The sequence below is a fragment of the Aotus nancymaae genome, unplaced genomic scaffold (genome assembly GCF_030222135.1).
Source record: "Aotus nancymaae isolate 86718 unplaced genomic scaffold, 86718_ANA_hifiasm-v0.15.2.pri h1tg000032l_0, whole genome shotgun sequence".
Classification (NCBI taxonomy): Eukaryota; Metazoa; Chordata; class Mammalia; order Primates; family Aotidae; genus Aotus; species Aotus nancymaae.
The window spans coordinates 5,094,545-5,120,477 of NW_026988445.1; the positions used below are offsets into that span (position 1 = coordinate 5,094,545).

Genomic DNA, 25,933 nt, shown 5'->3' on the forward strand with positions numbered 1-25,933 from the left:
GGTTTCACTGCTCTCCCTCCCTCTGTTTTTCTGCTTCTTTATAATTCATCCTATATGACATTCTCAAGTACTTTTACCCCACATTTTCCACAGTTACAGAACAAAATCAAGATTCTTGTAACCTGAAATTCAAGTCTGTTCATAACCTGACCAAAACCCCCTTTCCTGGCAAGTTTCCCACAATTCTACTTCAAAGAGCCTGGATATCACAGTCTTCACTGAACCTAACTTACCAAAGGCATTCCTGTTTCCAGGATTTTTGCATCGGCTATTCCCACCATCTTCTAGTTAAAGGACACACATTTGTAATGCTCTTTATATATCTGATATGTCTTCGTAAAGCAGGTTAGAGCCTTAAAAAGGGGCATGGCCAATTCGACTTGAGAGAGGGACAAAAGAGGCAGATTCTCTGAGCTGTGTCTCTACAGACTTTTGGGGGAGAAACAGTTTGTGGTAAGTAAGCAACCTTTAATGATAAAAGGGAGGAATGGAATCATATTTCTCCAATGGAATGTAAGTTCCTTGAAGACAAGAACTACCTGGTTCATCTTAATATTCCCAATAGTACCTAGTAGAGTGCTTTGTATGCAACAGTTGACCAGTAGATATTTCTCTAATGAGTCTCTATCCATTTCTGTCCTAACTCCATCCAACCCTTTCTTACAGTACCTTGCATATACTAGGTACTCAATAAATGACAACTAAATGAATGAATGATTTCTTAATCTTTCCATTCCTTTTTAAAATGTGAAAGTGGGGAGAGGAACAGAGTAAGTAAAATTTCAGTTACTGAAAAAAATCTTAAGAACATGAATCATTATGAACATAAAATATGCTTATTTTATTTACACACCAAAAATAAACTGTACAGGAAAACAAGTAAAAATGTTGAATTCACATCGCCCTCTGGTGTTGGACTCTCCCAGACAATTAGAAAACCTTCAAACTTAACAGTTTAGGGAGATTTTACATCAAAAGAGGAGCATTCTACCTTTCCTGATCAATGCAAAATGAGTGTCGCATCGAATGAGAAGTGCAGCATCGTTCAAATTTGCTTCAGTTGTTAAAGATGAAATTGTTAACTTCAACAAAGTATGGAGCCTTCAGTATATTTGCTTAATGGAGTGAATTCCTCCTTCTGTCAAAGTCAGTATGTCTAACCACGATAGTCATTAGAGACCAATGGAATGGGGCTGTTAACTGTATTACGGGTTCTCTTTATAAAAGGTGTGCTTTAAAATCTAGGATAATATGACTTTTCTACAATAGCACAAAATGAAAATTTATTTATTTGTTAAGTGTGAGAAAAGTCATTGTGTAGAGAATGAAAGTTACAACACAGGCACAGTCTATTCATTTGCTATTAATGGTGTATCAGTGTGTCAATGCAGCTGAACTAAAACAATACACCATCCTTAAAGTGACTCTTAGGATCATGGAGAGAACCCTGGAGTAAATATCTCAGTGCAAAATCATCATACTGGCTATGGCATAGAATTCAGAAAGTTCTTTATATTTTTTAATATTGGTATTGGTCTTCGGGGTAATTTAATTTAGAGAGCTGGTTTAAATTTTCCAAAAGCTAATAGTATGTTTTGAAGGCAGTCTTAGACCCAGAAACATACATTAGAAAGCAGATTGTGCCGTGATTCCTTTTAAGAGTTTTGCTAGCAAGCTGTTAGCCATTAAGTGCTATCACCATTGTCATCATCTTCACTGTTGTCATCATCATCATCGCCATTCGTGGGTAACACTCATCATCATCATCACTATCACTGTCATTGACATGATGGTCAGTGTTGCTAAGTATCACTAGTTGATGATGTGCTAGGACTGTGCTCAAAATTTCACATCATTTAGTTCATCTGAACCTCACAATAATCTTCATAGCATTCCAGTTTTATGGATTAGGAAACTGAGACTTAGTAATTTACTACAACTTCCATCATAGGTAACTTGCAGAAACAATTCTAACCCTACTGATGGAACGAGCAGGGTTACCTTTGGCTCTTAGTCATTACACTGACTGCCATTAAGTACCAGATTTTACTTGTGATTCCCCTGAACATGGTGCTACATGGAGTGTGATTCTGCTCATTTATCTGCTGTAGCCCTCTTTTTATCTTAGTGATGAGCAGAAAGCTTTGCTAGGAGAGTTTTAAAGGGTTAAGTGCTTTAAGAGAACAAAGCTGTAGAGATCAGTCTTGGGTGGATAAGGAACCGTGAGGGAGTAAGAAATACATTGTCCATTAGAACCTCTTCTACTGTGCCTCTGAACAAATGACAATAAAATAAAGAACATGAAACTTCTGGGTGTTAAATCTATTTATTTATTTATACTATATTTGGCAAGCATTTATTACATTGTTGTTAGCACTGCACTAGGCGCTAAACAAAACATTTACTCGCAGCAGAAATGCAAGCCCACATTCTTGCCTTGGAAAATAAACATCAACTGTACAGCATTCATAGGGTAACTCATTTGATGTTTTAATCAACTCCATCTCATCTGAGTCTAGTACCACACACTTGGATATGTGCACAGACACACACACACAAGCACACACACACACCTCTGTACACACTCCTTAAAGCAAAGGTCCAACAATGCCCAAAACACACAGATTTCAGGCAAAAACTTTCCAAATTCATCCAACAATTAAAAATAAACTGATTTTAAGAAATGCACACACATAGGACTTATAGAGGTTATTTCTACATCTCACCATCTTTATTCCTGGCAATACATGCTGTGTTACCTATGAGTAGTCTCTTTTTGGCTACAAATGTGTCCCATCTTCCATCTGTTCTTCTAGCAATATTGCTGGCCTACTGCCACTGAAGCTACATCAGCCTTCATGATGTCGTCTGAGTAGGTTTTCTCAAGTACCCGTTCATTTAGCTCTCCAGGTGAGGGTAGGCATGTACATTTTTCTGTAGTCCTCTAAGCAGGTTTAACTTTGGTTCCATATTAGCAAATGTGTATGTTTCTGCTCTATTTACCAAAGTTTGCAACCTATTTTGCTAGGGTAGAAAAGAGAGTCTAAAGTTCCTCAAGAAATTGCTGGCTGAGCCATGAGAGGGCTCAGCCCAGGGTCTCAATTTTTCTTTTATAATGGGATGTCAGTTAGAGGTGTACCTATTAAAGACAATGCACCCTGGATTTTGCTATATTCTTTCACATGTTGCTTTTCTTTCCTTCTTCTTTTTTTCTTTTAAGTCGAGTTTCACTCTGTCACCCAGGCTGGAGTGCAGTGGCACAATCATGACTCACTGCAGCCTCAAACTTTGGGTTCCAGTGATCCTCTCACCTCCAGCCTCCTAAGTAACTGGGACAGCAGGCACACACCATCCTCCCCCACTAAGTTTTTTTTTTTTTCCATCATTTTTTCCCAAAGACAGGGTCTCACTATGTTACGCACGCTGACCTCCAACTCCTGGCCTCCCGCGATTTTCCTGCCTTGGCCACCCAAGTTGCTGAGATTACAGGCATAAGCCACCATGCTCAGCATGTTTTTGCTTCTTTCATATATTTAAGTAACGTTTTTCTCTATTCCAGACACTGTGCTATGCATAGGAGCTTTTACCCTCTTGACTTGAAGGCTGAGGTTCTCCCTGCCCGCTCCTTTCCCTTTGTCCAGTCTCTCACTGCATGTATTCAATGCAGGCCGGTTAATCAGTTGGTTAGGAGGTTGGGTAAGTTTCCATGTCAGCTCTGTGTATTACTAGGAGTTTGTCCTTGAGAAAGTTACTTAACCTCTCTGCATTTAGTTTACTCATCTGTAAAAGACATACTCAATAAAGAACGGCTATTATCTTTAAATTGTATTATGGTGATGTATATTTATATTTCAGTCTTCATGTGGAAGGCAATTATCTATGTATCAAACTCATTCTGTAAATTGTAAAAAAAAGTATACAAATGCAATGTGGTGTGATTATTTAATACAGGGTTTAATATAGGCTTTAATGTAGAGTTTGTGTCAAAGAGGAGTGAAAAATATTTGTTGAACACCTACTATGTCTTAAGCATTGTTCTGACTGCTTTACTTATTTTGCTTAACCTTAAAAAAGTTCAGTGATATAAAAATAGTAACAGCCTTCTTTTATTGTGCAATTATCTAACAATAATATAAAAAGTAGATATTATGGTGATAATGATTCTGATTTTATGAAGAAATAAAAACAAGAAAATGCAGTTCAAACATTAACTTATCCAAGGAAACCTGGCTAGTAAGTGACAGAACCAGGATATGACCCCAGGACTATCTGCTGGCAGGGTCTGAGCTCTTTCTGCTAAAGCACATGCTTTTCCTAGATGGAAGCAATGTATAATAGAAAAAGCCCAAGCTAGGCTGATGAAAAGAAAAATGATACCGAACTAATAAAATATTTATATTTAGAGGCAAAATGCCCTCATTGGCAACATATTAATTTAATGTATACAGTGTTTTATATCCCAGATAGTATGGCATCCACATAACTGCAAATGACAGAAGTTACCAAAGCTAACGTTTAAAAGAATTCTTTGCTTAAAGTTCTTAATTTTCATAGTATTTTTGCTTGTCTAATAATAGAATGATGAATTTGAAAATGTAGGTAGATGTATTCATTTTTAAAGGTGTCACTTGGAACATTATACCATTTATTTATATCCTATAGCTGATTAGTGACCTGACCTGTTTAACAAACGTAAATGGTAAATGTTTGGTGAAATAATAAATGTACTCACTGAATCTTCATCTCCTAACTTGAAGATCTTAGAGAGTTGTCAAATGCTAAATAAACAGAGACTGGTCCCTTTTTCCAAAAACTGTCTGCTCATCAAATATATGAAGCACGTAAACCACGTGCATACACTACCTTGCTTTGTTTTATGCTATGCCTGTTTGTAAGAAATTATAATCATTTTCCTTAAGATGGCCTAATTTAACTTAATTTTTCCCTCAACATATTCATAAGACCTTAGCTTATTATCGGTAATTAGCCAGTATGGCTTAGCAAAGGAATCCTCATCAAAGAACTCATAAAACAGGCTTATAATTTGTATTTTGTAGACTTTATTTTATTAATTTCTAGCACAAACATCTCACTTTAAAGCTTCCAAAATGCTTGCACATTCCTAATCTCATTTTACCTATTTGTGAGTTAAATCATGTTAGTTTTCCAGTTTTATCAATTATGAAACTGGGATTCTGAGATGTCATTTAAATTGCCTGGGCTCATAGCAACCCATAAGCGGCAGAGACAAACTTGGGAGTAATTACCCCCATCCCACCAGGCTTCTTTCTGTCTTAGCTCTCTCCTTATTCTTCTGCCTCTCTCTCTGGCAATACCATGTTATAGAAATAATGACGGTTTTCATATACCTCTTTGTCCCATGAGCTGGGTCCTTGCAATATCATTCCTATGGTTCTGTTCCTCTGCACAGCTCCTTTATAGCATCATGAGGATATAATGATAGGGTGAAATCCCTCCCCCCTTCCCCCACCCCCAGCAACACAGCTTCTCTCCGATTTCTCTGGATATCCCAGACACAGGAAGGTAGGACAACTGGGTGTATGGGCCACAATGATTGCATTTCCTTCCAAAATAGTTACAATGATTTTTGTTAACTAATCCACAGAGACAGACAAAATGTCACCAGAATGCCCAGCCACTCTAATCTGTCTGGGACCCCATTTTTTAAAATGCAGTAGTAGCAGAATAAGACAGACATGCAAGAGAGTCAAATGTTTTCCCAACTGCAGAAGCAAACACTTTGCCAGTAATTCCAAATAAGTTAAAACGTGGCCTTGCTTCTCTCTGTCTCCCTTTTTTACTATCAGTACCAAGCCAAGAGTCTAAATATTCATAGAATTATTTGTACAGGCTGTTGTCCACCTTAATGCAGATTTTCAGATTTCTTCTGCAACTTGCTGTATCTCAACACACAGGATCCTCTTTTTTCTCTTGTGTTTGCTCAAGTTACACAAGTAAGTTCATGAACATTTTGTCAATGCACAATTTCTGATTTGTGTGTGTGTGTGTGTGTGTGTGTAATATAAGTTGTCCCTGCGTTTATAAAGTGACGGGATCTGGAAGGATGGTGTCAGGCCAGCCAACGTTTTCAACTCACTAAAATCAAGTGCTGTTATTGAGACACATGAGCCAGAACATGGCACAGAAAGAAAGTCCACAACTGAGTGCAGTGACCCTCTCCAACTAGAAATAATCTTGAAACATGGTATATGAATGTGATCTCCTGGGGGGCACCACATACCTTGGTAGACAGGGACAGAGCCAGGGAGTGGCCCATCCATTTGTGTCTACGCTTATGGGGTGGCAATCTTCAGTTGCCTACGGTCGACGCAGAAAGACAACACCTGCTTAAATCAAATCTCTCATCCATCCCTTTTAATGTTTCATGGCTACATGGTCTTTATTCCAGTCCATTCTCTTTCTAGCACTCTAAGGAGCAGGGGGAGCAGGCAAGAGACCCAGCAGCAGTCTGCTTGCCAGGAACTTGCACAGCTAAGGTGTCTAAATATTTTTTTTTTGCACTGTTATGCCATCACTTAAGGATCAATTAACTGGCTTCTGTGGCAAACTGCTGTTCAGTGACTGGTGCCATCCTGTGCGCTGGGCAATCTGACACCGATGACCAACGCTCCCCGTGGTTTGCCCTGTCTCTCAGGTTCCCTAAGACCTTACCGACGGCACCTGTTAAAGCTGCTTCTGCTAAGCTGTTCTGCATCTGTCTGGCTGGATTTGGACTTCCTGGATCTCTGACTGAATACAAAGTGATTAGAGAGCCCAGTGTTTGGCAACAAGCGCGATGGGGAGCACTCTGTGTGTGGGTCCACAGGAACACAATGTGTTCTTCATAACCCCATGCAGGGAGCGCCCAGCTAGATTCCCTGTGCTGTGGAGATCAAAATGGTCTCCTTTGTCGTCAGCTGTTTAACAGCAGCTGTTTAATGTAATTCCAAATGATTTGCTTGAATGAAGTTGTCATTCTTGCAGTAATCTTTAATTTAGTAAAACACATAGCTGAGTAACGCTATTTTTAATGTTATTTTAGCTTTAAAAAAGTTTCCAATCCCCATATTTTTCATGTCAATGACAAATCAAATCATTACTGGGAAATATAAATTATGCAAAGGAGAAAACTAGATATTAATATCAGTATTTTGCTCCCAAAGTTAGTCAAATGCTAATATGCAAATAGAGGTTTATCAAAACAAACTAAAAAGAAGTATAATGAAGTTAACAGAAGAACTTTTGCATCATAAACATTGTCCTCATTTATCACTAAATAGAAATCGCACCTTTCTTCTGAGGACTATGTCTTATGTTAATAAACTCAAACAGCTAGTCCAGGAAAAACATTTTAAAGATTTAATGTTTTAAACATTTGGACAATAGTGCTCCAACAATACAAAGATGACCACAAATCAACCTACCTTCCTTCCTTGTTTCCTTCCTTTCTTCCTTCCTTCCTCCTTTCCTTCAACTTTATTGATTATCATCCATTGCAGTTTGTAGAGAAGTCTGTTTACAAGGCAAAAAAATGCCTGGCCTCTGTTCTCAGGCAATTCTGCAGTTCTCCTGTGAACAATAGAGGGCACTGATGCTTCTAATCTGGCAGACATCGCCTCAGAGAGAACGAAATCGCTCTCCTACTTGTGGCTTGCCTCCTAGCTAGCCAACCTCTGGGTACCACATTCCATTTGTGACACACATTCTCTCTCCTAAGAAAGCTACCTTTATGCTTTCTCTATTCGTTGATATTCTATGTCCAGTTTTCAAAGCACTGCATTAAAAAGCTGTTCTTCAGTAATAGTTTGTGATCTTTTTAAAAAATATCTCCTGGCTTTTCTGCTTATGAATGGGTGTTCTTGAAGCATTTTTTCTTACCTTACTGCTCTTCATCCTAACTCTATTTAAATACAGTTCATTCAGAGATGATGCTACTTGCTAGCATCTTGGCTTAAAAATGAAAACTCCATAGGCTAGGACCCTTTATAAATACGTCCTGACAACCAACTGTCCAGTGACATGTATTTATCAAATGTCACAAATTAATACACTGATAGGCACCAGGCCACCAGCTGAAGAAGGACATACTGTGATGCAGTTCTTTACGAAAGAGAACTATTTACCTTTTTTTTTTTTTTTTTAACTCAAAGCCATAACAATTTAAACTGTTTCACTTGAATCAAATGAGATGCATCATCCATTTCCCTGATGTGCTTTCAGTAAAGAAGAAAAGCATTCATACGAAATACCTTAGCAGAGTGCTCTGTGTTTAACCATTTTCTCACCATAAAAGCTAAAATCACCTAATCAGAAAACGCTCTATCATTTTACACTGAATGGTTCATAAGAACATAAAATTCCATTTAGCACTGCTACCAGCTCTCATCATCTACCCTTTTAAAATGCTTACCCATCTTTCTCATTGCTATTCAAAGAAACAGATTTATTTCTCACCCTGGAGTTGGGAATTTTGGCATGCCAGATTGAAAATGTACCCAACACCAAGTAGTGGATGGGTTATTCTTAGTCTCCTTACACGCTTAAGAGAAAATGGGGCAGTGTATGTCTCTAAATCAAGTGAAGTTCTTTGGAAACTATGACTTCAGCTGTAGCGAGATTAGTGAGGCTGTTGTCATATTAGAAAAAGAACTGGGATCATGAACAATAGAAACGCTAGTCACGGCAAAAGAGATGAAGGGGCAAAATCTTAGGGACTGTGAGAAGAGGTTGCAGAATTATTACCATATTCATCATACTTCTGAATTATTTTAACTTTGGTTATGGAAATTAGAGAAATTCCTCCAATGCCTTTTTGATGTCTCTGAGCAACCACTGACATTTGGTGGGGGTATTTTGCCTCAGCCCAGCTGTGCAAACCCCTTTCATCATTTCTCTCCTGTTCCTTTCAACTGCCCTTTCTCTGTCTGCCCCTCCACTCGCTTTATTCTTTTCCCTTTTTTCCTCCCTGCCTAGGCATCAGGGCCTGGGAGCCACAAGTAGACCCAAAAGACGCAAGGGTGGCTAGAATAGTTCCTGTTTCTTCCCTGATGAAGTCAAGGGAAAAGGCCTCCCTAGATAACCTGTCTCATTTTCTCTTCTTTGCTCAAGGTTTACAAAATAAAAATCAGAATCGTTTGTGTTAACCTTTCTTGTGTGTTAGACTGTTTATCATATTAGATGGAAGAATATTCAGCTGATTTGTTTTTTCTTTTTGGAAGAAGCTGTTGCCATGCTGTGGCTGAGCTCTCTGGCAGCCAACAGTGCCTTTGATTAGAAGGCAACTTCATAAATTACAAACCACCAGAGTGAGAGTCATTATGTAGAATGGGCTCTGCCATCTGGTCGTCCACTCTCTACATGATAAAGGCCATCATCTTTGCTCTGTGGCTTGGTTACCTCAAGGGGTCCTCAGCCACAGCACTGAAAGAAAATAGTTCCAAGCTCACTTGGCCTTTTAAACCTAAACAACTCAGGCACTTGGAAGGGCTAGTATTCCCATTTAACAGATGGGGAAACTGAGATGTAAAAGAGTTAAGTATTTTTGTAAAAAATCCAGTACTAAAAATGTATAATTTGCCCTTTGTTTCAATAGCAAGAGATCAGAGTCCTCTTTTTTCTGCTTTCTCTCTGTATAAGAAATTTCACAAGCATTCCATTTCCATTTTCTGAAAGGTTCTATCAATGGAAATTACGGGCACAGGTGACAGGAGAGAATGAATTTCTTATTGAACTGGTAGGCACTCTGCAACAATTCATCTCTGCTGCCTCTAAAGAAAAAACTAAAAGTTTTTTAGTGAAGTTGATAAAATGCCAGACAGGAACTAATTCTTTACTTTTATGTATGTTTCTTTCCTGAAGCAAACAGGAGAAACATACCTCTCTTTACCTCTGGAAAGCAGTTCAGAACACACTGCCAGAGGTCCTATTCTCTTCAGAAAGAACTTCTGGGCATTTGAACTAAAACTGACCAAATCAAAGAACTGTTTAGCCCAGCATGGATTCAATATGAGGGGAATTACTAATTACTTGAGTCTGAGATATTTCTTTCTTCCTATATTAATGTATTTTTAGAACAGTAGCGTATGGTGGCAAGAACATGTATTCTGGACCAGTGGCTGGGTGCCATCTGGTTAACTAACTGGCCCATGCCTTATTAGCTATCTGGCCTTGGGCCAGTTAGTTAACTTTTTTGAACTTCAGTTTCTTCCTCTATGAAATGGGTTTAGAATAGAAACTACTTCATTGGACCACTGGGAGAAGTAAAACAGTAAAATTGTTACAGTGATTAAAACAGAATTGTTTCAATGAAAATCTTTTGCTGCCTTCTCACTAGTTTTTTTTCTCTCTCTCAAGATTAAAAGTTATCAAAATAAAAGAAAGTTAGATTCATAATCACCAATAGATTTATATAAGGATGATGAGGATGATGTCTTACTTCTATTAGTGGAAATAATATGTTTGGCTTTGCTGTCTTTCTAACCTATAAGCATTACCAATTAACATGGGCAAATGATAACTGAAGGCAAACAACCATACATCTTTATATTGATCACACACACACACACACACACACACACACACACACACACAGTAGTACCTATCATTAGAAGTTCCTATGCATACACAAACATGTTTCTTGTATTCCTGTATCAAAAGTTTGAAACTGCACACTAGTGCATATGTTTCTTTGCAAAGATATGACAATTCAGTTGGATGCTTTCAATTAACGTTCAGAGACTTCTGCCTGGCCTGTAATGTCAGACTCTTTTCTTATCAAAGAAGGTTGGAATTTATGAGACATGGCAAGAGAAAACCATCAAAGGGTACTTTTAAAGTCCATATTAACGATTACTGCCAGCCTCCTTTTAAAAAATAGTATAAGAAAATTTCAGGAAAGGAGATCAACAAACTAATACTACTGCAGCTTACAGGTTTCCTTTTATCTAATTCTATGTTCTGATTTTAAAAAATTGATCTCAGAGATGCATTTGTGCTTTCTGCATATTTTATAATAGTTGTGCAAATATATAAAAGTGTATATATTCCTACATTCATGTGGTATAGTCCTTTAACAAAGTATACAGGTATAGTCCAAATAAACTTAAAGCATATATAATTTCCTAGATGAAAAGCAAAGACTCTTTGGAAGTATTAAGGATTATGTATCATGACTTCATGTCAGAGTGTAAGAAACCCTGGCTTCAGATTTAACAGGAGGGAGAAGGTGGGGAGTGGTAAGAAGGACCGGGTGTGCATGCATTGTCTACGTTTTCTTCAGAGCAGGAATAAAACCGGTCGCCAGTGATCTTGCACGCAACATAAAGCTGGGCTTCCTGGGCTTGTGCTGCTCAGCTGTGACTCCACTCAGTGCTATCAACTCCGTGTGGCATTTGGTTATCCTACCATTGTTGCTCGCAGGCCTTTTGTCAGAAACCATGCTGATTTTACTGCCAATTTTTTTCTTCCCAAACCATAAGAGCTTTCAAAAGTAACTTAATGGGAAGCAGCTAGACATTGTAAAAGAAAAGGAGAAAAAAACAACAACAAAAAAAACCCAAACCTTCTTCCTTCCAAATATTCTGAAATATAAGACCAAGAATGAATGTGACCTTGACCCAACTTATACATTTCACCAAGTGGTCTAAGTCCTGGGGAATCCCAGGCCTTCCCTCCAGAACACTTACACACATACTCACATGATACAGTGCTGTTTTAGGATTAACTTTTACAAAAGAACAGAAGTACCTCAAACTTTTACTCTAGAGACCCATATCTTTTCAGTATTTCCAAAAACATTTAAATTGTGTTTTCCCCTCTCTGTCACACTGCAAAGGTGACAGTCAACTATAATCATTCAACATCCTTTTGGGAGCGTCTTTCCTTCTGCATCCTTAGTTCAGATTTACCAGCAACTGTTAAAAAATATCCCCCTGGGAATTCTATATAAGAACAATGAGTTTGGCCTAAGTTACTGCTGTGATGATTCAGAGATAATCATTCAGCTTCCGGGCTCTATTTAGATATTTATTTCAGTCACTAATTTCAAATTTTATTCCTTAGTAGCTAAGTCAGTACAATCAGGCAAAAGAGAAAGAACTTGCATTTTTATTTTATTTTATTTTTTTTGCCACATTTTAATCTAGTTGGTTAAAAGATTTGGTGGGAAACTTTGAAAATAATGAATCACACGTTCTCAATGATTTGTGGATTTCACTCTCAAACGTTCCTTTTCTATTTCAACTCCATTATAATGGATAATTGAGAACTGACTACACAGATGGGGAATGCATCCATCCATTCATTCAACAAATATTTCAAGATGATGACAGGGACATCAAATTTGCTACATGTAACTAGGCTTTCTTAGGCAGATTACGACAGACTATGGAGGAAGGATAGTATAGTTTTCATGTTTATATATTTTGAGTATTTCATGAACACATTTACAAAGAAAAATAAAAAGAAAGGGGCAGTATCACAGATATTTTATGGATTCCAAAGCAATTCATGATTTTATCACATCTACTGTTTTTTTAAATAAGATATTTTTAATAAAATCTGACTTTACTTTTTTCAAAACAGCAAATTGGTGAATTTTTGATGTTTTGTAATTTCCCAAATTATGGTTTTATATTAAATGTCATTCCTCCCAGAGTGGTAGCAAATTGCATGATTTGTCTTTAAATCAAAAATTAATTTGTGAATTTCAAGTCATGATTTGTCTTCATTCCACTTAGACCAGGACTCTAGATCTTAGAGCCGCCCAAACTCAGCTACCGTATAATGTAAAGAGGAACATTTGGTTAAATAAATGGCCAAATTAACAAAGTGACTACATCACGCACCTTTTACATGGAATTTCTTATCCTGAATTATCAATTATATACAAACTACATACTATATAGAAAATAGCTTTGTTATATTCAGTAGCATATTATACTGTTGTTGGTGAAAATAAAATTCCTCTTTACTCCTATTTCCTTATATTTACCTCACATGGTCCCCAGATATGAGGACAGAGTGACCTTTATAACTCAGTCCATGCTGTCAATCCCCAACACCCAGTCTCCAAATTCTGTGGAGTCTCAAGTAGCTGAATCAGAGCATCTCAAGTAGCTGAATCAGAGCAATCAGTAGATGTTTATAGAAGTGAATCTTCTTTCTTTGGTGTAGACCATCAATGGCAGAAACAACAAGAAACAGTATGCATTTTTATGCTAAGGATTTACTTTGCAATACATACTGTTCGAAAGCTTTTCAACTTCTATTCCAGGGGCTACTTGCATCTGCTAATTTCAAGGATTCTACTTAAACAGTGAATATGTTTCTCCCGGATGAGGGCTCCCTATTAGTAGCAATACAGAGATGTTGCCTGACCGTGCCCGTCCCTGCACATTACAGAATCTAAAAAAACTAACTTGCCCCCAGAAACCTGAAATAGTTTGGATCCAAGTAGTGTGCATTCCCAAAACTCTGTTGTACCCCAGATAAATCTAGCTTCTTGCTGCCAGATCTTAAGGAAGCCTGTGTACTTTAATTTTCTCATCTGAAAAATGTAGATAGCATCTGCTCTATCTAACTTACAGGCATGTGTGGAAATAGATGCAATAAAATGGAAAGCCTGGCATTCAATAAAATCCATTCTCTCCCCAACCTCATTAAAACCAAACTACTGAAAAAAAGCAACATACAAATATTAGGGTTTTTTCTTTTTTTTCTATATTCCAGGATATCAGAATGATATGTTATGGTGGACAAGTTCAAAGAGTCTGGGAAATGTGCCATTTCTTGGTCCTGGAATAAGAGAATCACTTAGGGTGGGGGGATTGAGAAGATTATTTTAACCAGCCAGGCATTCCTACTCATTTTTCTCTGTGTATCACCACAACAGGAGCTTCAACGAGAGAAATCCGTACTTATCAGAATCAAGAAAATCAGGTTCTTTCTCTCTTTGACAGATAGAGTTCTCACCATGGGTCCTGATAAAGCCTTTTCCCCACTAGGAATTGAGAGATAGCTCATTCTAGCTACTTTAAAAGAGAACAAGGCAGGGAAGGGGAGGTATGGATAAGATTTCCAAAGCTAGAGAACTTGCAAATATCTAAAAAACCCAGTATTTATTTCAAGAAATTAAAGAGTGAAAAGTTGACAACTGAAATAACAGAAAGCTGAAAAGGAATACTCTTAGTACTCTCATTATATTCTATCACGTAATAGAAAAGTCATACAATTTAAATGTGCACAGCAATTCTCTATGCAAAGAATGGTCCTCATTGGTTTTGAGAATATCTTTGGGATCCAACAGGAACAGCATGGACTAGAGTAGAGATTGAAAAATATTATCCTAAATAAACCCATATCTCATAACTGGTAGATTTCTAGGGTATGCAAACCCATCTCCCCAAGACCAAGGTGGGAGATGCCAGTATACAAGAACCGCTCCACCATTCGGCTCTCCTCATAAAGGCATTGCCATAGCTCCCAGAACTCCTATCTAAGGTTGTCATTGCAACTTTATGCAATGTTTGGCTCTAAACAATTCACTAATTCAGACTGTAAATCTTTATTATAAAGATTTCCTTCTCCTAAGCAGTAATTCTCTCTGCTCTGGTGGGGAGAGGAATGATTTGTTTTTTCGTTACTGGTTATTTATAAGATATCTACTCTAGATTAGTCCTGCTTGAGTGACATCCTAAATGGCTCCATTCCCCAGCAGTACTCTACTTCTGATGGGGGACTGACAACCTCTACTTAGAATGTCTTTCATGGTACACAATGAAGTGTAAAACTGCTGTGAAAAAGCTCATGTTTCAAAACAAACCATCTCTATAATAAGCACTTAAAACACTTTTCATTAATATATTTCTTTGTGTATAAAACAAAAGCTTAATGCTGGAACATGGCCTTTGACGAGATATATATATATATATATTTTTTTTTTTTTTGCAAAAATAAACACTATTTCACTTTTTAGCTAGACCAAAATAATGAAAATGTAAGTGAGGCTTGCTTCAGATTTTACCCACATCCACACTCTTAATGCTGGTGCAAATTGTGTTGTTTTCAACCAAAATATTAAAGTTCAACAAAAATCCAAAGGCAAAAAGCTTGAATTAGTAAATATAGAATCTAACAACCTTTCTATCTCAGGTATTAGCAAATATCTTTGATCTAGAGAGATATAGTCCTGTCTAATCCTTATCTGAATTTGCAATTAAGACTTCAGAGCCACGGATATCTGTACACAGTTCTGTACACATTTCTGCTCTCTTAATTTTAAATGACTGGAACCAAATCAAATCAGGCTTCAAATACATTGAAAAGTAAATGTCTAATGTCTAATTGAACTAATAGATAGTACTCTTTAATACAGCTAATGCTTAGTGCCAGCTTTAGGAGCTCGGGAGCTGTAGAAATATGAGAAATGAACAAATAAACAGCATGAATAAACAAGAGGAAGAAAGAAAGAAAATCCTCCTTGGAAAACCTGTCATGAGATTATGATGACTTGATTCTTTAATATAAATATAAAAGTAAGCAAATTCATATTGATTCCTTCCTGCCATACCTCCTCCTCCCTTGAGCTAAATGTGCTCTGAATTAGATTCCCATTCACTTCCATTAATTGTCACCTCCAATAGAATATTGTAAGAGCCTCAAAATGAAGCACTTATGAGTTTTCTTTTTCAATCTCTTGTGGGCTTCTCTCAGTTTATCGCAAATGAACAATCATGTTGGAAGGGGCTCCGTCTGTTTAATGTCATTAGCGATTGTTTCATAAAACAAACAGCCGCTCCACCATTCGGCTGCAGTTAATCTTAAATCTAAATGTGGCGGCACTCAGGGAGAGCCTCAGACGTGGTTTGTTCTCACCAATGCAAGTCTCTTAATCTATTGCAAGTCAAGGCGCTTATCTCTCTGCTCAGTTCAGAGCAGGGATTTCTTTGTCCAAATACTAAACCAAACCCAGTTAACATTTTGAGTCCAGAATTTTTTTTTTTTAACCTCCTGGGCAATTTTTTTTTAAAGCGACTCAAAGTCTACAGTATATTTATTTATTGACTGTACTATTTTACAAATATTTTCCCAATACTGACAAAGTCAAATTCTTTTTCAGGTTGGCGCCTACAAGCCAGCCTAATCAGTGAGTTTGGGAATCCTGATAAAAGGCTAAACTGAGAACAAAAACACATTTACAGACCTGGGAATGATGGGTACTTGGAAAGTCAAAGAATTCTGGGGGTTATATGCTCCCAAAAGAGTCTGATTACCTCCGCAAATGAGGCTCAATCATTATTATCTTAACAATAATATTATTTTTTAGCATAGGCATGGTCTTGAGTACTTACTATTAATTTTTTCATGGAAATAGTCAAATAACCCCTAAGGTATTATTATCCCCATTTTTGGATAAAGTAGCCAAGCCTGAGAGAGGTAAAGAAACTTGCAGGATGTCACACTGCTGGTACCAGGCAGACCACAGGAAGTCACACTGCTGGTGCCATCATTTAAAAAAAGGTCTAACTGGGTTTGAAGCATATGTTTCTAGCCATAAGACCCTATTAAAACTGGCCATCACACCAATTTGAAAATCCATGTCTATAACAATCATATATTCTGCAGTTCCTGGGAGAGTTCTAATTTGCAAGTTTTTGTGCCTCTGCCAGATAATGTGCCCCAGATTTTTAGTGGAAAATATTATGGTTCTACGCTACAGTTTCTAGCAGCAGAAGTCTGCCTGTTGCTGCTCAGGCTCAGATAGCAAAGGCTGCTTCAACAAATAACTACCCAATTTGCCACCAGAGCTTAATGGAGGGGCTCTGTCCAAGTTCTCTGACCTAGTCTCCCCAGGTAGAAACTTTCAGGTTCCAGGCACACACAGCCCCGTGTGCCCCCCTCAAACCTCCTGAGGGTCTCCTCTACCTACCACGTGCTTTCCCCCCATTCACTCAAGGCCTTTCAACCTTTGCCTGCTCTTCTGTTGAGTTTTTTTTCTGATTTTTAAAACCCTTTTGTTGTTTCTAAATTTCCACCAGCTCCCAGATAAAACCAAAAGATACTGGAAGGCAGAAATCAAAACATGAAACTCCTTACATAGTATTGAATAGCCACTCAGTGAGCAGATAAGCTGGAAAACATTCACTGAGTACCTGTTAGTCCCAAGCACTAGAATATTTGCTTCCTAACATACCTACTATGCTAATAGAACAATGTTTTTCTTGCTCTAATAATTTGTTAAAGAGAATCTGAAGGTCACACCTCATTCATATCTCTCTGCTCTGGCCTTTTGGAATGATTTTCAGCTCTTTAGAGGGGATGAGGAGACAAGCACTTTTACCTCCAAGCATTGGCATAAATGGTTCTCTCAGCCTAGTAGAGTATCATCCCTCTCCTTACTTGCCTAGCTCCTGCTCAACCGTCAGATCTTAGATCACATGTCACTTCTTCAGGGATATGCCCTCATTCACTGTATCCCTAAATGGGACAAGTGTCATCGGTTTCCACAGCATCCAGGATTTCCCCACATCCTCTGCATGTCTCCCACATGTCTGTAAGCACCATGAGGGGTAGGTACTGGTCCACATGTCTCTAAGCACCATGAGAGGTAGGGACTGGTCCATATGTCTGTAAGCACCACCAGGGATAGGGACTGGTCCACATGTCTCTAAGCACCATGAGAGGTAGGGACTGGTCCACATGTCTCTAAGCACCATGAGAGGTAGGGACTGGTCCACATGTCTGTAAGCACCATGAGGGGTAGGGACTGGTCCACATGTCTGTAAGCACCACGAGGGGTAGGGACTGGTCCACATGTCTCTAAGCACCACGAGGGGTAGGGACTGGTCCACATGTCTCTAAGCACCACGAGGGATAGGGACCGGTCCACATGTCTCTAAGCACCACGAGGGGTAGGGACCGGTCCACATGTCTCTAAGCACCACGAGGGGTAGGGACCGGTCCACATGTCTCTAAGCACCACGAGGGGTAGGGACCGGTCCACATGTCTCTAAGCACCACGAGGGGTAGGGACCGGTCCACATGTCTCTAAGCACCACGAGGGGTAGGGACCGGTCCACATGTCTCTAAGCACCACGAGGGGTAGGGACCGGTCCACATGTCTGTAAGCACCATGAGGGACAGGGACCGGTCCACATTTCTGTAAGCACCATGACGGACAGGGACTGGTTCACATGTCTCTAAGCACCATGAGGGATAGGGACTGGTCCACATGTCTCTAAGCACCATGAGGGGTAGGGACTGGTCCACATGTCTCTAAGCACCATGAGGGGTAGGGACTGGTCCACATGTCTCTAAGCACCATGAGGGGTAGGGACTGGTCCACATGTCTCTAAGCACCACGAGGGGTAGGGACTGGTCCACATTTCTGTAAGCACCACGAGGGATAGGGACTGGTTCACATGTCTCTAAGCACCACGAGGGGTAGGGACTGGTCCACATGTCTGTAAGCACCACGAGGGATAGGGACTGGTCCACATGTCTCTAAGCACCACGAGGGATAGGGACTGGTTCACATGTCTCTAAGCACCATGAGGGGTAGGGACTGGTCCACATTTCTGTAAGCACCATGAGGGGTAGGTACTGGTCCACATGTCTGTAAGCACCACGAGGGATAGGGACTGGTCCACATGTCTCTAAGCACCATGAGGGGTAGGGACTGGTTCACATGTCTGTAAGCACCACGAGGGGTAGGGACTGGTCCACATGTCTGTAAGCACCACGAGGGGTAGGGACTGGTCCACATGTCTCTAAGCACCACGAGGGATAGGGACTGGTCCACATTTCTGTAAGCACCATGAGGGGTAGGGACTGGTCCACATGTCTCTAAGCACCACGAGGGGTAGGGACTGGTCCACATGTCTCTAAGCACCACGAGGGATAGGGACTGGTCCACATGTCTGTAAGCACCACGAGGGGTAGGGACTGGTCCACATGTCTCTAAGCACCACGAGGGGTAGGGACTGGTCCACATGTCTCTAAGCACCACGAGGGATAGGGACTGGTCCACATTTCTGTAAGCACCACGAGGGATAGGGACTGGTTCACATGTCTCTAAGCACCATGAGGGGTAGGGACTGGTCCACATGTCTCTAAGCACCACGAGGGATAGGGACTGGTCCACATGTCTCTAAGCACCACGAGGCATAGGGACTGGTCCACATGTCTCTAAGCACCATGAGGGGTAGGGACTGGTCCACATTTCTGTAAGCACCATGAGGGGTAGGTACTGGTCCACATGTCTGTAAGCACCACGAGGGATAGGGACTGGTCCACATGTCTCTAAGCACCACGAGGGATAGGGACTGGTCCACATGTCTCTAAGCACCACGAGGGGTAGGGACTGGTCCACATGTCTCTAAGCACCACGAGGGATAGGGACTGGTCCACATGTCTCTAAGCACCACGAGGAATAGGGACTGGTCCACATGTCTCTAAGCACCACGAGGGGTAGGGACTGGTCCACATGTCTGTAAGCACCACGAGGGATAGGGACTGGTTCACATGACTCTAAGCACCATGAGGGGTAGGGACTGGTCCACATGTCTCTAAGCACCATGAGGGGCAGGGGCTGGTCCACATGTCTGTAAGCACCACAAGGGGTAGGGACTGGTCCACATGTGTCTAAGCACCATGAGGGATAGGGACTGGTCCACATGTCTGTAAGCACCATGAAGGGTAGGGACTGGTCCACATGTCTGTAAGCACCACGAGGGGTAGGGACTGGTCCACATGTCTCTAAGCACCACGAGGGATAGGGACTGGTCCACATGTCTGTAAGCACCACGAGGGGTAGGGACTGGTCCACATGTGTCTAAGCACCATGAAGGGTAGGGACTGGTCCACATGTCTGTAAGCACCATGAAGGGTAGGGACTGGTCTGTCTTGTTCAACACTATCTCCCCAGCACAAGGGACCATGCCTGGTACAGAGGTGGTGCCCAATAAATACTGCCTACATGGATGGATGAATAGGAAAAAAGGTGTGTATCTTAAAATAATTTTTTTCTCATAACCAATCAAAAACTTCTCACGTTCTTTTAAAATGGAGATAGAATATTTACATTCTGAAGAATATATTTAAGAAACAATGTAGAGAAGAATATGACTATAAATAAGCATATATCTCTCTATATATGAATATATAAACATATAAATGACAGTTAACTGATATCCATGGCCTGGATTTTTGCTGTTTTAAAATTCAAATTGAAAGCCCAGTATGGTGGCATGCATCAATAGTCCCAGCTACTCAGGAGGCTGAGGTGGGAGGATCACTTAAGCTCAGGAGTTTGAGGCAACACTGAGCTATGATTACACCGCTGTAGTCCAGGCTGGGTGACACAGGGAGTCCTTTTCTCTAAAAGTAACATAAATTAATTAATTTAAATTGAGAGGGAATAAAGGACATTTTGGATGGAGTTAAACACATCCTAGAAAAGATAAGGGCAGGCTTTAGCAGAGGGATCAGAAGAAGGAGGACATGTACACTTCTCCTGTTTTGCAGTTTTAAGCAGGAAAATCACTATTTTATTAATATGTATCTAGAATTCAATTCAGTTTAACCAATAGTCATTGATTGTTAGCTGATAGGAGAGCAACTCTACTAGGCATTATGAGGTGGTGAGAGGTGATAAAACATCCCAGTTGTAAGAATGTATAAGCAGAGGGCTGGGCGTGGTGGCTCATGCCTGTAATCCCAGAAGTTTGGGAGACCAAGTTCAGGAGTTTAAGACCAGCCCTGACCAACATGGTGAAACCCAGTCTCTACTAAAAAGACAAAAATTAGCCGGATGTGGTGGCGAGTGCCTATAATACTAGCTACTTGGGAGGCTGAGGCATGAAAATCGCTTGAACCCAGGAGGCAGAGGCTGCAGTGAGCTGAGTTCGCACCACTGCACTCCAGCCCAGGTGACAGAGTGAGACTTTGTCTAAAAAAAAAAAAAAAAAAGAATGTATAAGCAGACTGTCCCTGCCAGTGCCTACTATCTAAAGAAAACAACACTTAAAAACAGGAATAACAGCAACAAGGCAATACTTTGAAAGAAAGCAAAATTAATTTTCTACCTGTATTACCAAACCTTAAAAGGCTGTGCTTTCTGCATTGGGCTTAAACATGACCACATTTTGAAATACCTTAATACTTGTCAAGTAACGGGAAAAGTGATATGGCTCATTTACAAGTCCTGTCTTCCTTTCCACTAGTTCATAACTTTAGGTATACAGCTTGGAGCTGTCCAGCTCTTCCATCCAGTCCCCAGTTTTCAGGGAATCAGTTTCATGCTTTACACCCCGAGGGTGTATATGTAGTTCTCCAGATGTCTGACTCTCAAGTACTGCCATAATCGTACCTTGTAGTGGCTATTAACAATAACAATAGTAATACCAACACTCTGCCAAGTGTTTTAGCCCCATTGCTTTATTAATTCTCACAATAACACTCTACGATGGGTGTCATATTATTAAATGCCCTTTTTTTTCCTTCAGACAGGGAAAATGAAGCTTGGAGGACTGTGTAAATTGCCCAAGGCCATGCAGCTATTAAGAATGAGCACCCTGTAGTAATAGATCAGGCTAGGGAGCGGTTTTTTTTTTCTGCAACAGTCCTTAGGCCTAAAAACTTGCCTTTATTCTTGAGCTCAAAACACTTTCCCAAAGGAAAGGGAATGCCAATGTAAGTGTAGAAGGACCTTACTCAAACAAATTCCTGGATTATTATTCATATGAAATTCTCAAGATTATAAATTTCTGAAAGCCTATGAAGCAAGCATTTCATACATGATTTTTGGATTAAACTCATAAGTTACCTAAGAGTGCTAACTCCTCTAGAAATTTTCTTTTGATCAGTTCTCATCATTTATACGCTAAAAAGCAACTAAAAAATGGGTTAGTGCAGGCAAGAACGGGAGATGATTATATTGCGAAACCATCTACAATGGGAAATTGCATTGATGTGAGAAAATCAGTTGCACTCATTTCCTCAATTCTTCATGTTGAGCTTTCCTTCTTAAATGTATTAGATATATTTTCATATAACATTTAATAAAAATGTCTGGAGTGTGAGTATTTTCATGCCATAACATGTTGTTATCGGCTATGAAGGCTCTTTAGGAGCACCATAATTTTCAATACATCACTAAGAAAAACAGTCTTTATTATTTAGAAAAAAAATTCTTTTGCTCTCAGCTGCAGTAGTTACACTGATTTTGAACTTTTTGGTTTTACAAATCCCATTTGGGTTCACACTACCTAACCAGTAAGGTGAGGCAGAGGATAAGTAGGAGAGGGAGTGTGAGGGAAAAAGAGGAGAATGAGACAGAAACCTGAAATCAAAGAGAAAACTGGTCACAATATTAATGTATGCTTAGCATTTTTGGCTAAAGTCGATTATTACCTTCCCTGATATTGTAAGGTTAAGTTCAATTCTATTTTTTGATTTGCAGTTGTTCTTCCCAGTTAAATGTACTCCCACATTCAGTTGTTAAAGTTTTCACTGTGCACAGGCAGTTACACATGATGAAGAGGGCAAAGGTTTTGGATCCCAACAGGTGTAGAGATGGATGGATCTCAGACAATTACCAGCTCCGGGTAAACTGCTCAAGGTTTATGATCCTTGGTTTTGTCATCTATAAAACAGAATAATAATGGCCTATGTAGGTTTGTGATTATTAACTATAATATAAAAACTTATGAGAATATTTTGCGCAGAGTAGGTATTCAATGTGTTACAGTCATATAGAGAAGATTAATCAGGGAGAAAAAAAGTGAATAAAATTCAGGACAGATTGAAATAAATGCTGGGATAGTTCAAAGCAATGTCCTACAAGGTATGATACTTCTGTGGCTATCAGAATCTGCAGGGGCTCTTGTTAATCACACAAATCTCTATGTCTCATCTCAGACATATAGTACAGAGTCTCCAGGGGCTGGATTAAGGAATCTGCAAATCTGCATTTTCAACAAACTGCCTAATTGATTCTTTTCTTTTCTCTCTCCCCCACCGCTCCCCCTTTTTTAAATTAAAGAATGGGTCTTGCTAGTCTTGCTAGGTTGCCCAGGCTGGACTCTTTCACTCATTTTTTTTTGAGACAGGGTCTCATTTTGTCCCCCATTGCGTCGTGCAGTGACGCAATATTAGCTCACTGCAACTTCTGTCTCCCAAGTTCAAGCGATTCTCCTGCCTCATCTCCTGAGTAGCTGGGATTATAGGTACGTACCACCACGCCTGGCTAATTTTTGTATTTTTAGTAGAGATGGGATTTCATCATGTTGCCCAGGCTGGTCTCAAACTCCTGACCTCAAGTGATCTGCCGGCCTAGGCCTCCCAAAGTACTGGGATTATAAGCGTGAGCCATCACACCCAGCCCAGTCTGTACTCTTAACTCCTGGTCTCGAGTGATCCTCCTACCTCAGCCTGTCAAGTAGCTGGGACTATAGGTGTGTGCCACCTCACTGGGACCTAGCTGATTGTTATGTTCACTAAAATTTGAGATTTTCTCCTAGAAAGAAAAAATAATTTGTATCCCTAAGAGATCCAACAGCAAACGGATGGCTCATTTAACCTGTGATCATTCTAGGAGGGTTGACTTGCCAAGGGTCTAATTGTAGGACTACTAATTACAGGGGTAGGGGAACAGCAGATACTGCAGGAACCCAGGAGGAAGAGCAGTGAAACTAGGCCACAAGGCCCAAAGTGAGAGGGCTGCTGGATTGCAGAACTTGGGAGAGGGAGAGTCGTGTGAAGACGCCTCTCTTTAGGTGACCCTGGACTGAGCGATACTTCCAGCACAAGGCTTGGTGCGGGGAGAAGGGGCAGGAATCTGGATTATAAATATCTTGTTCTTACTCTTCTTCCTCTCTCCAATCTCCTACTGAGTTTCCCCATTGGTCAGAGCTAACTGGAAGTGAGAGAACCCAGGAGCCCTGTTACCATTATTTATCTTATTCATTCATAAGATTCTCTGTGCCACCTGGAGCAGAGAGCCAGTGGGAAAGGCTGGAGACTGCCCTGGAGGGACAGGTATGTGTCTGGCCTGGAAGAGAAGAGAAGGGGTGGAGGCAGGAAGGGGGAAGACATCCCAAATAAAAGAGCTCTTGAGGTTGACACCAGTAATAGTGATGATAATGGCTCTATTTACTGAGTTTTTATTATGTTCTGCTGCTCTAAGGACTTTCTACCTATTAAGTTGTTTGATGCTCTCAACAGCCTGATAAGGCAGGCCCTATGATCACCCCTAGTCATATAGATGAGAAATCCGAGGTAGGGAAAGATGAACTTCCCTGTTCAAGGCTACAGCTAGTTAGCAGGAAGCCAGGTTTATCTGGACCAGTTTAGCTAGTTTATCAAGTTGATCCAGTCCCGAGTCTGTACTGACAGTTCTCCTGCTCTACTCTCTCCAAAGACGCTGTCTGAGGGAAAGTGGGTTCCATGCTGAGGAAAGAAGGTTAGCAAACAAACAGAGGACAGAAAGGTGCCTGGCGTGTGAGAAAAACATGAAACATGGTGGTGTAGTCAGACACTAAAGCATCTGGAGAGAGACAAGAAAGCCTCGAACATCACACCTTGGAGTTGCTTTTTTTCCTCCTGGCGGTAGGGCGCTCCACTGCCTGACAAAGCTTTTGAACATGCTGTTCCTATAACGTGGGTACTGAGCTAATCCCCGGACTTTAGCTGAACCCGACATGCTGAGGTTGAAGACAGCTTTATTGTTACTCACAAATGGAGTATTACGGATCCCTGGTTCTTTTTCACCTTTCATTTCTTGCGACTGATATCACTTTTTATATCAGTAGCAATAGAAACAGAAACTCAAAATATCTCAAGGCAGTGGAGGCAAAAATAGAATGTAATAGTAAAGCAAAGCAAAGCAATCTTCGTCACAAATCTTGTAAAGTGAACCTGTCGGGTTTTGATCTCTTCATTCAGCGCATTTGTCCTCGCGGAGGTGCACTCACTTGGAAAAACTGGGACAAAGGAAGCCGGTCCTTATTACTATGTTAGTATTACATCTCTCTCTTTTTCTCTACTTTCTTATGCTTAATCAATTCTCAGCCCACCACAAGGATGGAGATAACTCCCTGCATCGGATATTTGAATTTATAGCTGCTGCTGTTTGGGGCACTCTGGAGGGAGGTACAATTATGCAAAGAAGACCGTCTGTGTGGAGGAGGAGTGAGGCAAATGTAAGGAGAGAGTGGGTGAAAATCAACCCTGACTTTTCCTTGATTCTTACTGATGCCCCCACTTCTTCCATCTTTCTCTCTCATTCTCACAGCCCCAGTCCAAATTTGGGGATTACTAAGATAAAAAAAGAAATGAGAAAACTGTTCATTCATTTCCTGGAACTTTTCCTATATCATATGAACTGCTTTGGGACAGCAGCACATTTGATAGGTTTCAGTGCTAAAAAATATCTCAACGGTGTGGAATTCTGTACCTGACTTAGTGGGAAAACCAGTGTGATATTTGATGTGATGGCAACAAATGCTTCATTATATATCAAGAAGACGTCTTTAATTTTTATCAGAAGTTACACCAGAGACACTGACCTATTGCCAGCATTGATATAGTAAGAAAGTCAGAGTCTCTTTAGAAGGGTCTACCTTATCCATCACTGATCTCAATAATTCTGCTCTCTGGGGTCAGACATGACTCAGACCAAACGCCTCTGGCTGTAGATCCAGTGTTCTCTATCCATTATTCAGTTAGCATAGATGTTATATATTTGATTGTGGTTATTACATAATCTTTTTTCTGATCTAAAGCAATTTTTCTGCCCTTACAAATAAAACTTGATGAAGCTCGAATCATTTATAACCACTGAACTTAAGAACTTGAAGTGATCTTACAATCACAATCCAACTCCCTGTTCTAACAGGCAGGAAAACTGAGGTAT

The 25,933-nt window shown here is 40.1% G+C and overlaps 1 protein-coding gene across 12 annotated transcripts in view; it reads right to left on the bottom strand.

The window, feature by feature from the left end:
• Positions 1–25,933, bottom strand: part of ESRRG (estrogen related receptor gamma) — a 643,587-nt gene that overhangs the window by 245,469 nt on the left and 372,185 nt on the right. For 3 of the 12 annotated variants that reach the window (XM_064383507.1, XM_012459661.3, XM_064383506.1), the window contains one exon: positions 7,446–7,590. The exons of 8 other annotated variants lie outside the window; for them this stretch is intronic. The gene's annotated coding sequence lies outside the window, so the exon portion shown is untranslated. Of the gene's footprint in view, positions 1–7,445; positions 7,591–22,431; positions 22,488–25,933 lie in introns of those variants that run through there. One more of the 12 variants, XM_021677165.2, reaches the window with a different exon arrangement.